The sequence below is a fragment of the Eublepharis macularius genome, chromosome 18 (assembly GCF_028583425.1).
Source record: "Eublepharis macularius isolate TG4126 chromosome 18, MPM_Emac_v1.0, whole genome shotgun sequence".
Classification (NCBI taxonomy): Eukaryota; Metazoa; Chordata; class Lepidosauria; order Squamata; family Eublepharidae; genus Eublepharis; species Eublepharis macularius.
In genome coordinates, this window is record NC_072807.1 from 20,723,399 (window position 1) to 20,739,758 (window position 16,360).

Sequence of the window (16,360 nt, forward strand, 5' to 3'; positions counted from 1 at the left end):
AGTGTGAGATAAGCGACTGTGTTTATTTTCTTATCGTGTTAATCATGCCTTGCTTGTCTTCCAGAGACATCCATAGGTCTCCTCTTGAGGCACTTGCTGCAGCTTCAGCAAAGATACTGCCTCATGTGCCTACAGACCATGTCTCAGGCCTAGGGTTGCCAACTCCAGCTTGGGAAATTCCTGGAGATTTGGTGGGATGCCTGGGAATGGCAGACTTTGGGGAAGGGAGAGATCTCAGTAGAAATGTGATCTAATGGAGTCCCTGTTCCAAAGCTGCCATTTCCTCCAGGAAATTTATCTCTTTAGCGTGGATATCAATTGTAATTCTGGGAGAACTCCAGGCTCTGCTTGGAGGTTGGTGGTAACCCTTTCAAGTTTCAGAGGAGTTAGCTGTGTTAGTCTGCAGTAGCAAAATAGAAAAGATTCCAGAAGCACCTTTAAGACTAACCAACTTTACTGTAGCATAAGCTTTCGAGAACCACAGTTCTCTTCGTCAGATGTAAAGTTGGTTAGTCTTAAAGGTGCTACTGGACTCTTTTCTACCTTTCAAGTTTATAACTTAATAAACAACTTATAACTTAATAAACAAAGCTCCTATTCATTTTCCGGTATCAGTTAAAACTGGCACCCAGTTTTAACTGATTAAAATTGGTTAATCTATCTATTAAAGCTTGCAAGGCTACTTTGACTGGTTTGTATCAGACTACTCCGCTAAGCAAAGTTTGGAATCTTCCTCTGGCCTTCCTCCAATCTAACTGTGGAATGCTAAAAGAAAGTATACCCTTTGAAGTCCATTGAAGTCAATGGGCTTAGAATAGGGTTGCCAGGTCATCCCACTTTGTGATGACATCACTTCGTGGCATGCTGGAAAGAACATTGCTGCATTGTGGAGGATGTCATCCGGAAAAGTCCACGGGGACAGGGTAAGTCCCCTGTTTCTTTCCCCACCAGCTAGCTGAGTGGTGGCAGTAGGGTTGCCAGCTCCAAGTTGGGAAATTCCTGGAGATCTGGGGGGTGAAACCTGGAGAAAGTGGAGTTTGGGGAGGGAAAAGACCTTGGCATGGCATAGCTCCATAGAATCCACCCCCCAAAGTAGCCATTTTCTCCAGGTGAACTGATCTCTGTGGCCTGGAGACCAGTTGTAATTCCGGGAGATCTCCAGCCACTACCTGGAGGCTGGCAACCCTAGGTGACAGGGGGTGCAGGCTGAAGGACTGGCAAGCCTAACTTTGAACGGTGTAACTGCTTAGGATGATACTCTCTTTAAGGAGTGATGTTGGAGGAACTTCAGATGTCTCCATAGGCCTGGAGGAACTCCGTCAGCCCAAGGCTGGTTACCACCCAATATTGTTTCACCTCCCTAAACAAACTCATGGGCAAAACATATGGACATTTCATATACCCCAAGGGAGGCAATTGTTTAATCTAGTTTTAGTGATCAAGAATAAAACAGTGGCTTCTGAATGTTTCCGTCTCCTAAATTATACCAATGAACGCTATTCTATTTAATAGAACTAGAGTTGCCAAAGCTGGCAGGGAATTTCCTGGCGATTTGGGAGTGGAGCCTGGAGAGGCCAGGGTTTGGAGAGGGGAGGGAACTCAGCCAGGTGTAATGCCATACAGTCTACCCTCCAAAGCAATCATTTCCTGATCTCTATGTCCTGAAGATCAGTTATAATTCTGGAGGATCTCCAGGCCTTAGCTGGAGGTTTGTGTATTGGAAGGGGTGTTCGGTTGCCCCCTTTTCTGTATCTCCCTGGCCCTTGGGCCCCTTCAAATTTGTTTGTACTTTAGGATGTTTCCCTTTTCATTGGTTGCTGGCTTAGCTGGAGGTTGGCAATCCCAAGGTGAACTCATGAAGATGTGTTGGACTAGATGACCCCAGAGGTCCCTTCCAATTCTATGATTCTATATGGGGGCATTAATCAAGCAAGCTAATATTGAGCAAGCTTAGTATTGTTCATGCGGGCAGTGGCAGGTTTTTCAAATCCATCTCCTACCTGATCCTTTTTAACTGGTGATGCTGGGAATTGAACCTGGGACCTTCTGTACCCAGAGCAGGTGCTCTACCACTGAGCCACACTCCCTCATTTAGTGGTAGCCCTTTTGATCCTTATGTAAAGATACTAGCCCTTTTGAAAGCAGTAGGCTGTTGGATACTTAAAGATTATTTTTGTTGTAGGGACATTTGCAAAAATGCCATTTTTGAGCAAAGGGGAGGCAGCCTCCTCCACTTTGAATTACAATAAAGGTGTAATTTCTTGAGGATCTAAAAAGCCAGTTTAGCGCATGCTGTTGCTATTTATATCGACTCTTTTGAACCCAGCTGTTCGTTCATGTTAACATGCAGCATGGTGTGAAAATTCCAACGGATGACTGTGAATCCCAAAGAGACCTGCATTCCATCTTTTGCTTTCTCTCTTACAGAAACACAAGCACACACGTACTCTCTTTAAGCACATATAAAATATCATGTTTTGCTTGTATATGGGTCAATAAGGCAACACAGGTAATATAGGGAGCATAACTATTTCTGAAAGGTAATGCCGAGAAGAAAACATTTATTTTAAAGACTCAAATTCAGCAGCTGACACTGAAGAACAAATCTGCAACTTTCACTTGGAAGTATTTGAAAGAGATTTTCTTCTCTTCCCCCACCCCTTTCTTTTTACCTGTAACTTCATTCTGGCAAACGTATCCTCCGCCCCCTTTACAACATTCTTATACAAGCTACGTCTGATCCAATCTTGTGTACTTTGGCCACAAGTCCTGGAAAAGCAAATACTCCCAAAGCAATTTAAATATGGAGTGCACTATATTCAACACTATAGAAGCATTAAGCGGTAGATGAACGGGCGACTGTGAAGTTTACATGTAGGCACTACAATGAGAAGAATCACTATGCCCTTTTCTGGGTAAAATTAGCACTCCCTGGCAATAGTTGTTGTTGGAAAATCTTGCAAGGCGGATGATGCTTCGGTTTAGCACATGATGCTTATGTGCAGTTCAAGATACAGTTGCCTGCTGGTACCTCCAAAGGAATGAAGCTTCACCATTGGTCTTCCCCTGGACTACATAATTCTAGTCTGTTTCTAAGGATTCCCCCATGTGCTTCTAGTTTAATATTAAATTGTCTAAGAGTCTCCCTTTTGATAGATGCAGAGGAGTTAGCCGTGTTAGTCTGTAGTAGCAAAATCAAAAAGAGTCCAGTAGCACCTTTAAGACTAACCAATTTTATTGTAGCATAAGCTTTCGAGAATCACAGTTCTGACGAAGAGAACTGTGATTCTCGAAAGCTTATGCTACAATAAAATTGGTTAGTCTTAAAGGGTGCTACTGGACTCTTTGATTTCCCTTTTGATAGGCATTAATGATATCTGCTACTTAATTTGTTGATGCTTTTTAAAGTTCCTGTGCCTGTTAATACCGACATCATCATGAATAAACATTAGACACCACAGTGGTGGGAGAACCTGGTTCAAATCCCCACTTAGCCATGGAAGCTTGCTTCATGATCAGCTTGGGCCATTCACGCTGTCTACCTACCTCACAGGGCTGTTGTTGGGAGGGTAGACTGGAGAAAGCTACAACTCACTTTAGCTCCCCGCTAGGGAGAAAAGCCAGGGTATAAACAAACAAGCAAACAAAACAAAAGTCAAAACTCTTTGCTGCTTTCCATCTTCCACAAGCATGATTTACGTATGTGCAGGAAAAACATGGGAAAGAAAAGTCAATTTTCTTTTCATGTGTGAATGGAAGTGGCCCAGGACATTTTTACACTTTCCTTATGGAATAAAATGGGACTTATTTTGAGTAAATCTCCTTAGGATTGCTCTCTATACCACATAGTTCAAAAAAGGGAGTCTCATTATGCCTTCTGATGCCACATTGGGTGTAGCTGGCAGGCATTCCTCTTAATTAAAGGGCAGGTTCATTAATCTCCTATTATTGCTTCTTGTTGGGTTGGGTCAGACTGTGTGTGAGTACATCCTATACTCTGCCAACCGAAAACGAGCATGGCTACAGAAAATTCACCAAGAAGCATCAAATTCAACTATGAATTTTAAATACGGGCGATTTTTAAAATAATTTGAGGATTTGATCCTTCTTTGCTCAGCATGCATGCATATGTGCTGTGAAGTTGTGACCGACTTATGGCAACCTCAGCAAGGGACTTTTAAGGCAAGTGAGAAGAAGCAAAGGTAGTTTGCCATTGCTTTCCTCTGCAGCGTCTTCCTTGGTGGTTGCCCATCCAAGTACGGACCCTGCCTATCTTCTGAGATCTAATAAGATCGGGCTATACCATGCCGCCTTCCTTTCTCTTTCCTCAGCAATGGTTATATATTCTAAGACAAGCCAGAAGTTACTCTGCTGCTTCTACCCTCTTTGTGCCTTTGCAGAATTCTAGGGGTGAGGGTTCCTAGTTTTTCTCCCGTGTTTTCCCAGGAAAACAAGGTTTAATGGATAAGAATTCCTTGAAATGTGAGAGGCAGAGGGGAAGGGATACCCCTGTGCAGGGTTTTTTTTTTCTGGGAAAAGAGGTGGCGGAACTCTCAAGAGGGAAATGAGGAAGAAAACATGGGATTCTTTGAAATCATTATTTTCAAGCACTATTGCTGAGTATTTTCAAGAGGTGCCGGAACACCGTTCCCCCGCATTCCCCCTGAAAAAAAAGCCCTGCCCCTGTGAAATAATAAAAGTATTTCCCACAGCTATCCACACTGCAAAATGTCAGACACAGAAATCATTATTGGCTTTTTGTTACAGAACTAGATAAACTGTACCTGTGACATGAGCAGAAGAAATGTGAATTCTGTATCAGTAAAGACCAAGACATAATACACAATTAGACTCGAAAGGCACAGTGTGGACACACCCCAAGTTAAATATTAGTCGAAGCCTGTGCTGAAGATGACTCACAAGCAAAGATGACTCAGAAAAAACAGAACTCCTTCCAACTTGAGAGGAATGGGAAACACCGTGACTTAAAAAAAAATCGCTACAAGCTCCCTTATTGGAGACAGCTAAAAATGCTTTGCATCTTGTAGAGCCTTGAGCAACTGGAGAGCTGATAAGTGGAAAACTGAAAATATCCAGGTAGAAACGGAACACCAGCCTATAATTTTGTTTATATCTTCCTGTGAATCTTTTCTGTGAAAGCATTATCCTGGCAGGAAGCTACCACATAGCCCTTCACCACAGTGGGATCCAGCTGGACTTGGGAAGCCCTTCCTCTCCGTCTTCTATGAAAGGATGGCAAGAAGCAGATATAGATATCCATCATATCTGACTCCAGTGCTGCCACCCTAAGCATCCTTCTAAGCCCACTGAATTCTAGTTAGGATTTTGCTGTAGCTCAGCTGAGAAAACGCTCCATGAGAGACATTTTGGTAAGTTTTTACCCCAAGAGTCACTTCAGGAGCTGATTTTGGGCTGGAAAAGTAGCATAAAAATGTAATAAATATTTATCCCTGGTTCGCTGCTGTTACATATGCCGTAGAAAATGGCGTCGTCTTAACTGCCACAGAGAAGTCTTCTTGCAGTTCTTCACATGTGAATAACTATTATTATCAGGGCTTTTTTTCAGCAGGAACGCGGGGGAACGGAGTTCCGGAACCTCTTGAAAATGGTCACATGGCTGGTGGCCCCGCCCCTTGATCTCCAGACAGAGGGGAGTTTAGATTGCCCTCCGCGCAGCAATCTAAACTCCTCTCTGTCTGGAGATCAGGGGGCAGGGCCACCAGCCATGTGACCATTTTCTCCGAGGGCAACCCACTGAGTTCCACCACCTCTTTTCCCAGAAAAAAAGCCTTGATTATTATACATGGTAATGGTAGTTTTGACTTTCTCAGCATTATGCAAAGAGCTTGAAAATGGGTTATCATCCCTAATTTGGTCCTGAAGAGATCAAGTGTGCAGCTAGACTGTACATCCCAACCCTTCTTCAAGGCTGCAAACCAGAATTCATATTTGTTCACCATGACAGAGCACCATCTTGAAAGAATGCTACAGCTGATCTGCATACCATTTACATGCATATGCTAGAGGCAACTGCAGATATGACACAACTTTATTATGCTCTGTGTCAGAAAAGAATTTGAAGCAATTGAAATGACGTGTGTTCGGATGCGTGACAAGTCCCTTCTCACCAGCTGAGACTTCCAGCCAAGAGCCATTTGTGTTACTAAACACTCACTGGCAAAATCATATTACGGCTCATCAAAATCATGAGATGATTTAGAAATGATGCAATTCATTTTTTCTTTCTTGGCCTTACACTGTGACCTACAGTTTGGCAGGTGAAGAAGAGGGAAGTTCGCAAATTATATTCTTACAGAGGAATAATATAAAGTTATGATATTGGGGTGCGGGGGGGGGGGGAGACAGGAAAAAGACATTATGTCCTGTCTAAAACAAGTAAACACCTTTTCACAAGATGGAGTTAGGGGGAACATTTTAATTTATTGATAGTGTTGCCAGTAAGAGGTTGCATTAATTCCCACCAGCTTCTCTCACAGGACGTTGGAGAGGCCCTCTTCCCACCAAGGTGCTAGTACTAAAAAAGCTCTGGGGTTGCCAGCTCCAGGTTGGAAAATTCCTGGAGATTTGGGGAGGAAGTTTGGGAAAGTGGAGTTTGGGGTAGGAAGGGAGCTGAGCAGGGGTGCAATGCCATAGAGTCCAGCCTCTAAAGCAGCCATTTTCTACTGGGGAACTGATCTTGTTGGAATTCCAGGAAGCTTCTGGGCAATTTCAGGAAACATCTGGGCCTCAATTAGCAACCTGTTGATTCCTCCCCCCTTTCAGGTAACTGTTAGTAACACTGAAGCCCTGATAGGAGCAGGGTGAAGCAGAAGGAGACAATCCAGCCAGTGTTTAGTGTCAGACTAGGACCTGGGAGACCTAGGTTTGAATCCATACTCCGTCGGGTTGCCAGCTCTGAGTTAGGAAATGCCTGGAGATTTTGGGGAGTGAAGCCTGGAGAGGGTGGGGTTTGGGGAAAGGAGGAACTGCTAGGGTTGCCAACTTTGGGCTGGTAAATACTTGGAGATTTGGAGAGTGAAGACTTCAGACGGGAGGGTTTGAGGAGGGGAGGGACCTCAGCAAGTTATAATGCCAGTCTCCACCCTCCAGAGCAGCCACTTTCTCCACAGGAACTGATCTCAGTCTGGAGTTGTAATCCTGGGAGATCTCTAGCTACTATCTGGTGGTTGGTAACTCTAGCACTCTGCCATGGAAGCTCATTGGGTGACCTTGGATCAGTTGCATGCTCTCAGCCTAACCTACCTTGCAGTGTTGTCGTGGGGATAAAATGGAAGAGAGCAATGTAAGCCACTTTGTGCCCCTCACTGGGGAAGAAAGATGAGGTATAAATGAAATAAATAGAGTAAATTCTAACCATGTCTGTTTTTTTCTCATTTTGTGTCCTGTCACGTCCTTGACAATCTTTTCTTTTGCACTATGCTTGGTCTCATTTTGTGGCCTATTAAGTGTTTGAAAATGGCCCCTCTTTCCCCCACCAGGGAAGATAACAAAACATGCTCGGGGAACTGTCATGCATGTGTTCAATAACTGGGCGGACCACGAATTGTGTAGGACAAAAGATCTCAGCTAGGGGAAGCACGGCAATAAACTGCAGAGATTGTGAGTTCATTTATTTATTTATTTTCTGTCCCTCTTTTATTTATTTTATTTGTATCCCGCTTTTGTTTATTTTACTTGTATCCCTCTTTTGTTCAATTTGTATCCTTTTTGTTTATTCTATTTGTATCTTTTATGTTATTTCCATCCCTTTTATTTGTATCCCTTTATTCTATTTGTATCCCTTTTCTCTCTTTTGTTTGCTTATTTTATTTCTGTACCTTTTATGTGTTTATTTTACTTGTATCCCTCTTTTCCTGAGGGATGTGGCTGGTACGCTTTACAACCCTCATAGAACTGCACTCAAGAAAAAGTTTAAAAGCTACAGTTTAAATATCCCAGCACTTTAGGGGACTGCTGCTAATAAAGTTTTTTTTCCCTCCTTCAGGACGACTTCGCTCGCCCCAAAACAACCCTAGCTCTCAATTAAGTGAGAAATTGTGAGGGACGGGTTCCTTACAAAAGGAACGGTATGATTGGCTGGCAGTTAGATAGCACACGTGTGAAACGTCAGATGCGTGTAATAGTGTGAACTGCGTGTAGGGTATTCACACTGCTTTCGGTTACAAAAAGGCTGGTCAAAGGACAGCGAAAGCCGCCCAAACGAGACCAGCCTCTCAAAGCTCCCCTGAGGGCGGGAGAACTCTCACGCGCATGCGCCTCCCCTTCAACCCTCACGAAAGCGTCGCTCGTTCCCAGGGGAGGGGAAGAGGTGGACAGGATACTTCGGGCGCATGCGTGCGGCCCTTTACACAGTCAAGGTCTGTTCGGGAACAGCGCCAGAGCGCTTTCACAGCTTCGATTGGCCGTTTATTTCCCTGTGTACTGCGCTCTGATTCGGCCCGCCGTTCTGTCAAACAAAGTTAGAAGTAACCGCCCACTAACATTTCTCAGATTGGTCAGTACGTCTTTCCGTCCTTCAATCTCTAGCCTCTGGTTGGATCTCGTCCTCCAGTGGCTCCCGCCCCCGCCGCCCTATCAGCTCACGGCATCGAACCCGACGGCAGTAAAGAACGTAAGAAAACCAGCCGCTCCCCTAGGGTTAAGCCAACATAGTCCCGTGGCCGGTGACCCTTTCGGACGAGGAAAAAGGCAGCTCGAGTGGACGCGAAGGCAATTTTGTTTGGGGCGTTTTGTCACTGCTCTCGTTGCGAGGCGTCGACACCCGAAGTGGAACCTTGGAGGAGGAGTTGGCGGAAGGATACGAGAGCGGAGTGAGTGAGGAGACCTTGAGGGAGAAGCGTGTTGGGATGTGGAAGTAGTTCCGGCCGTACTTGGTCGCGTCGCCTAAAAATAGCGCCCTGTGGATATCCCTTCGCCGGTGTCAGCCTCAGTTGGGGAGGCGACAGTGGAGGAAGAAGAAGAAGAAGAAGAAAGCGGAGGGAGGGAGGAAGGAAGGAAGGAGGCGGCTGGCGGGTGAGTCAGGACCCGGGGAGGGGGAGATGAGGAAGACTGGGGGGAGGTGGCTGATAGCTCTTCCCAACCCCTTCCCCAATAATCTCCTCCCCAATAATCTGCTCAAGTCAGGAAGATATTGGGGGGGGGGGGTGGAAGAGTGCGAGAAACTCTTAAGTAGGGGGCTTAGGTTTTTCTCCCCCCCCCTCATATGGTTGGAATTGGGAGGAGGACGTGGTTTGGCTGAGCAGTTATAACAAAAAATACTTGGGGGTTCCTGTATAGTGTATATATTTTGCATACACCACGTACACAAGATGCACTTATTAATTTAGAGATTCTTAAAAACTTTATAGCTTGAGAGGATGCCTCTCCAGAGACTGGCTGGAGGTGGCTTGCAAAGTAACAGCAAATATGATGAAATCATAGAAATAGTAAGTGCATAGTGTACAGATGAATACCTTCCTTCTCTTTGTAAATATGTGTGTACACGTATACATACAGAGAGAGTATTCATGCATATATGTGTATGTATGTAATTTCTTACTGTTCTCTTTGGAAACATACTCTTGTTGAGCAGGATGGTATAGAAGGAGCCATGTGTTTATTTTTCCTGTTTTGTTTGTACTCCACTTTTCTCCCCCAGAGTAGCTTACAGTCTTGCAGTTATCTTCACAACAGCCCTGTGAGGTAGGTTAGGCTGAGTGTGTGTGACTGGCTGAAGGTCACCCAGTGAGCTTCTGTGGCAGAGTGGGAGCTTGAACCAGGGTTTTCCAGATCGTAGTATCAGGTGGACAGCAGTGTTGGTCTGCAGTGGAAGAGGAAGATTTGAGCCTATTAGCACTTTAAAGACCAACAAAATTTCCAGGGTATAATTTTTCAGGAGTCAAATCTCCCTTTGTCAGATCCTAGTATAATACTCTAACCAGTATACATGTTCATAGAATCATAGTGTTGGAAGGGGCCATACAGACCGTCTAGTCCAACCCCCTTGTTGGTCTTTTATGTTTGTGTGTGTATGCACACACACACAAAAGATATATCATGATCTAGAGAGAGGCTGAAAATTCTGCGCATATATATGTAGGAAGACGATGTTATTTGACCACGTAATCTGGAATGTGTGTCTGAACAAGCAAACATCAGGACTGTTTTTGTTGGGGTGAATCAACTTTTTGGAAGGTGAGATTTCGGGGTTTAAAGAGGAAAGTTGAAGGAGGAGCTGTATTTGGTGGTGCTTTCAAAGATTGTGCTTTGCTTCCCCCCCCCCCCTCCCACAACCCCAAGGAGGAGTTGGTGGTGGTGTGGTGTGCTTGGCAGGTTAAAAAAAATGTTGGTGTCTGTGTAATATTTATATTTCATCTACAGTAAATAACACAAGTGATCCAGTTGCACCTTAAAGGTTAACCTAACATTTTCTTAGTTATTAAAAGTCACTTAGTCTATAAGTTGCTGTAGGGCTCCTGTTTTATTTTCCTTGTGCAGGCTACAACTGCTGCACATTTAGAATATATAATGCATTTATTTGTGTTGAAAATGCCTATAGAAAATTGTTATACGCATCATCTTGGAAGAGATATTTTTCACAATTTGGGATAGGTTTTTGGAAGGGGAAGCTGAATTTTGAGGTACAAAGGAAAACAAACTCGACAGTGAGTGTCTGTGGTGCTTTCTTTCAAGCACTCTGCCCTCCTTTGCTCCAAATATGATCTTTCTCCCACAGAATATTGGTTTCCAGGTATAGAAGGGAACCTTTTAAAATGTATATCCTGTTCAGTTTCTCAGAACAGGGCCCACGTGCTAAAAGAACTTTTTGCAATGTCTTATCCCTCCCCACGTCTCTCTCTTTTGAAGGTGTGTGTGAAATAGGAGTCTAGAACATTTTTCTGGCTCCCCCCCTCAGCAAGTGGCGGCTCTTGAGGGCAACAAGTGAGTGGGAGGGGGGCACAGAGGAAGGAAGGATGTAGGCTGCTTTGTTGACAGAATCATGTTCCTGTTCCGACTGCTCATTCCCCTCACATGTTGTCCTGGGATATCCTTTCTGGTCTCTTCCTTCCATCTCATCTACGGAGTTAATTCTGTATGGGGAGATTGGAAATACAGGAGCAAGAGCTTGTAGAAGCTGTGTTCTTTCTCCCTCTCACCTTTCAACAGTAGTGGAGGGAGGGAACTCTTGGGTGCTAAGCGTGGTATTTAATGTGCAGAGACTCGGTTTTGAGGCCAGATTTTCATTGTTGGAAGGCTCTTGGGAATTCAATGTACCCTCATTGTTTCAGACTAAGAAATTGGATGGTATCAATAAAATTGGCACAGAAAATACAATGTGTTGGATTTAGGCTTGGGGAGAGAGTAGGGGCAACTTTTTAATGTGGTTAAGATCTTGGTAGGCCTGGGTGGTAGCTGATTTTTTAAATTATTATTGGTGGTCTGATGAGAGGACTGGCAGATGTGGGGGTGGGTAGTATCTTTATTCTTGTGTTTCTGTTTTTTGCTTCTGGATTCAAAGCAGGTTTTTGGCCGGAAATATTTGTGCACATACTGTAAGATCAGTGCAGATACCTGCTTTGAAAGGAGTAGATGTAAAGACTTGTAACAAAATCCACAACAACCATCGATGTAAAGACTGTTGTGAATGCTTCGGTCACAGTAGTGTCTGTCTGCAGATTTGTAAAAAAGGTAATGCTTCCAGAAGGCAACCTGTGTTTTTGAGCATTTATTTTTATGGCTAGGGCAGGAATAAAAATTGCAATAGAATTTTACCTTCTCTATGTGAAACAAGCTCCTCTGGCTCATGCAGAGGCTTTTCCAATGCACTTTTCATGTTTATATAGGAGCCATGATAAGGGATGTACAGCAATCAAAGTATTTAATAAGCATCTAATGTGACAAACTAAACAGACTAATGACATGTTGATATCCATTTACGCAGTGGTGTTTTTTTTTTTACTGCTTACCCCCCCCCCCCCCGCCCAAAGCATGATAGAAGAATTGTCCATGTTATGGATTTTGTTCTCTTATTTTAAACTTTGCATATTCTTTGCTTGCAAAGCATTTACCGAGGGCAAGATAAAAAGAGAAGTAAATTTTCCATTTGTGGAAAAGAATATTTCTTGCTAACAATATCTGTCATACCACACCAATTATGTCATTTTTAAATAGTATGCTAGGTCCAAAAATCTAAGTAACCAGTCTACAGCTTCCTCCATCTGTCATGAAAAGTGTGTGCTGCAGGAAACACGTAAGAATACAGGTGTGTAGCTATAGTATTAATATTCCAGAGGAGCAAAGAGTCTTTAAGAAATTTCAAGCTGTCTATTAAAAAGTAGTTTGCCACATTTCTTAAGGTTGTTTGTATGCCTGGTCACTACATTAAACTGTCTAGCTCCCTGTATGGATAAGGAAAGCAATAAAACTGGGCCACCCACAAATAAGGTAACTTTCTATAAATACTTGGAGAACACCTTAGGTATGCAGGAAATAAGACTTTATGAATTAACCTTCCCTCGCCACAAAGAGGAAGGGTGAAGAACAGCTGGAGGAAAACGGATTGTGCTCCACAAGGGAAGGAATTTTGGGATCAGCTAAGTGTCAATTAAAGGAAGGGAAGGGGAGAGGCTGAAGCCCCTGAGAGTTTAGAGAATCTGGCATGGGAGGAGGTGTTGTTTCCCACCCCTGTGGTTCTTGGGTGGGACCCCAAATGGTCTTGCGGTAATGACAGCCAGTTTTAATATAGAGTGTAAAGGAATGGCAGCATTTTTTTAATTGGCTGTGATGACCTGAATGATTCTTGTTTCCTGCATTATCAAGGAGATAGCTGAAAGATTTCTCTTTCTGTAGAATGGCTGCACAGGCTAGTTGGTAATATGCAAACTAACACCAAGTCAAAGTCGTTCACCTGACGTGTTTCTAACATTCTAGAATAGCTATAGGCTTTCAAAAAAGAAGACATGGGTAGAATCCGAACTTCAGTAATTGGAAGATTAACTGGGATTTGGAGCTGTAAATAATGTGAAGCCTCAGATTAGATGCTGGGAAGGGGGAATAATATGATCTGAGGGCATGGCTTAGGGGAAGATTAAGAGATAACAGTGCATCTAGAGGACCTGGAGTTAATGTTTTCAAACACACTTACTGTGTTGCATCTTGTCCACAGAAGGATGAGCCAGAATTAAGGGAGGATAACTATGATGCTTAGATACTTTGTAAGGTGTGATTTGGAGCAAGTTCAGAAAATGTACTCGGAGATCATTTATCGTGAAAGTAGTCTAAAATAATTTCTTCAGTTGGGATGCATCTGGCATGGGCAAGTGAAAACAATTTTGTCTCTTTGTCTTCTTTTTACAAAAAATTCTGCGTGGAATTATTGGAACGGCAGGAGCAGTTCATGCAGAGCTGCCGTTAGGCCAGGGATGCTTGTGTTGGATGTGAATTAATGTGAGAAGAGAGGCAAATGGTGTGGAAGGGAAGAAGTGGCACAGGGAGATTAAAGAGGTGAGGTGGAATGAGCCAGTGTGGGGTAGTGGTTACAGTGTCGGAAGATCAGAGAGACCCAGGTTCGAATCCCCACTCTGACGCTGAAGCTCGCTGCATGACATTGGTCTAATCACAACTTCTCAGCCTAACCTATGTCACATGGTTGTTGGGAGGATAAAATGGAGGGAAGAAGGACGTAAGCTGCTTCAAAGCCCTATTGGGGAGAAAGGTGGGGTATAAATGAAATAAATAAATATTGGGATTGCTTACACTCTGTAATGTTTTCTGTTTTAGGTTGGTGCATTATATCTAGGCTGTTCAAAAACAGGTTTTAACTTCTCAGTGTTTGAGATCCTGCTCTTGGGGCAGTGCTAGTAAATGTTGCTTTCATTGGTTTTCTCCTTTCAAAGAAGCTTTATTTTTGGTTGTTGGCTAAACTGTACAAGATATTAATTGGAAGATGATTTTGCTTAAACCACTTTAATAGGACTTGTAAAATTGCTTTAGCCATTACTTCCATGTAAGACCCACATACACAGGAAGCTGTTTGGAGCTAAGACAACAGTTTACATCTGCAGTACATGCGTACCCTTATTACTGTGTTGCTTAATAATTTCCATTTTCCATTATCTGAGAAAAAAGTGCAGTTAGGCATGCTGACGAGAGTAATAATTCACACTTGATTTGCTTGTGGTATCTTGTATTTATATAGCAGTCATTACCGTGTTCGTGGTTATGTGATTTAGACTGGTATGTGCATTACTATTAATTATATTAGATTTTCATATCTTTAGCCATTTGGGCAAACCAGTGCATAGCTTAATCTGTCCACTTGTTCAGTACGAGGAAGGAAGCAAGGGAACTTTATCTTGAGTTGGTGAGCCGTCATAACTAATGTATGTATTTAATCGCATGAGCGATTGCCTGTATCCTTTCTCAGTGTTGTAGATACCAATTTCTACTTGGCTGTGTTAAAATTATTCCACAGTTCAATTTTGAAATCATTACCCCAAACTCACACGCTGGTGCTATATAAATCATGTTAAACTGCAACAATTTTGTTATGGTATATACCCGATGGTACCTGATGGTGGGAAGCCAGCAGGAAATGTTAGAGAACAGATATTTGCTGATTAGAGATGGGCACGGACCTAGATATGAACCAGAGTTCGTGACAAACCAGGCCGGTTCATGGTTCGTGAACCAGTGGTTCGTCAGAGCCCATTTCTAACGAACCGCCATGAACTTTAGGCTGATTCATTTGGTTCGTTTTTTGGTTCGTCACTGCAGACAGCCTGGCACCAATCAATCAGTTTCCTAAGCAACAGGGGATGGACTTCCTGTTGACCTTCTGCTGGCCTGGAAGTGGCAATTTGCTGCCCTGAATGTGACGTTTTCACAAACCAAACAAACTGGTTTGTGAACCAGGGCAAGTTCATGAAAGTTTGTGGTCCACGCAGTTTGTTTTTTTCCCCTGATTCGTGCCCATCTCTATTGCTGATCATCTTTGAGGTCAACTAACTGCTTTAACTAAATGACCAAATTTTATCCTTATTTCTAACCTTTTACCTATAAAGAATTGCTTTTACCATAGCATGGTTGTAAACATTTCTGAAAAATACTTTCTTGCATATGTTATGACCTCAGCAGCTTTTCAAGGATTTGTTAACTTGATGATACTGTAGTCAAAATATGAAATCTCATGGGGGAGTCTTCTTTCCTTCCCCGCAAATCCTAAAGTTCCTAATAGAATGTTCTGGATGCCATAATGTAGCGACTTAGATCAAAATTAATGTTCCTTTCATTAGCGTCCTTGTTCACAAGTGAAATTCCATTTTTATATTCACTAGCTCACATCACTCAGATTTTTTTAAAGCAAACCTAAGTCTCCTTTTAGGACATGTCTTGTCCGACATTATCCTTAGGAGCTGTATATTGGTCATGTCAGTTTCTCCCTATTTTAACATTATTTGTATATGGTATTGGCAGTACTTATCCAGGTGACTTTCTAGTAACAAAAATGAATATAGTCAAACTGTAGTAGTCAGTTTTGACCTGCTGGATCTCTGTTGTAGTGGCCTAAGCATGTTTGTCTTCCATAGAAAACATGTATGAGGTAATAAGAGATGGTCCAGAAAGCTAATGTTTTGAGTGGAAGAAATGTATCACTAATGCATCTTTGTGCTTGTTACTGAAGGACAGCTTGAAGCATCCTTGCTGCAATTTTAACCACACGAATCATTTGTTCATAAGTGGCAGCGCTATTTGGAACAAATTGATGCTCGAACAGAGGAAGCTTAGTTCCTCTGACTTTCAGTGTTGTGACATCATAGTTCTGGCTGTCTGACCTTTTGGCTTTGACAACTCTTGCAGGAGGGCCCAGGGTTTGAGGCAGGACTCAGCACTCTGAGGATCAGCGTCATGACGAACAGCGAATTGCTGAGAGCTAATTACCCATCTTGCATCACTGCCTTCATTCGCTCTCAGATTCCTTACTTTGGAAAAAAAATAGTTGCTGTGCTTATCTGCCAACCGTGCTTTTGAGGTGAGCTGTGTAATATTGATGAGGTGTATTAAAGCTCACCTCACACTGGTGTAGGAGAAATTACATTGGAGATTAATAGGATAATGGAATATGCGAGTCTGAAGTCAAAACTGTATTTTTCACTTTTCCTGTATTATGCAAAGCTCATCTTTTAATCTCTCAATAAACTACGGTGCAGTTGGTGGTATATCTTGTCACATGCATAAACTGTTACTTAATTCACTTGTGATATACAAGACATGCCAGTAAAACTCTAGTTTTTACCGGTTTTGTCTTCCTCATCTGTATTTAAAATGTAAAGAATGGTAA

The 16,360-nt window shown here is 42.9% G+C and overlaps 1 protein-coding gene across 8 annotated transcripts in view; it reads left to right on the top strand.

Annotated features, from left to right (window-relative positions):
* The first annotated feature begins 8,645 nt into the window (after positions 1 to 8,645).
* MEF2A (myocyte enhancer factor 2A) overlaps positions 8,646 to 16,360 on the top strand; it is a 92,742-nt gene continuing 85,027 nt past the window's right edge. For 7 of the 8 annotated variants that reach the window (XM_055002337.1, XM_055002332.1, XM_055002334.1 and 4 more), the window contains exon 1: positions 8,646 to 9,054. The gene's annotated coding sequence lies outside the window, so the exon portion shown is untranslated. The remainder of the gene's footprint in view (positions 9,055 to 16,360) is intronic. The other variant, XM_055002331.1, reaches the window with a different exon arrangement.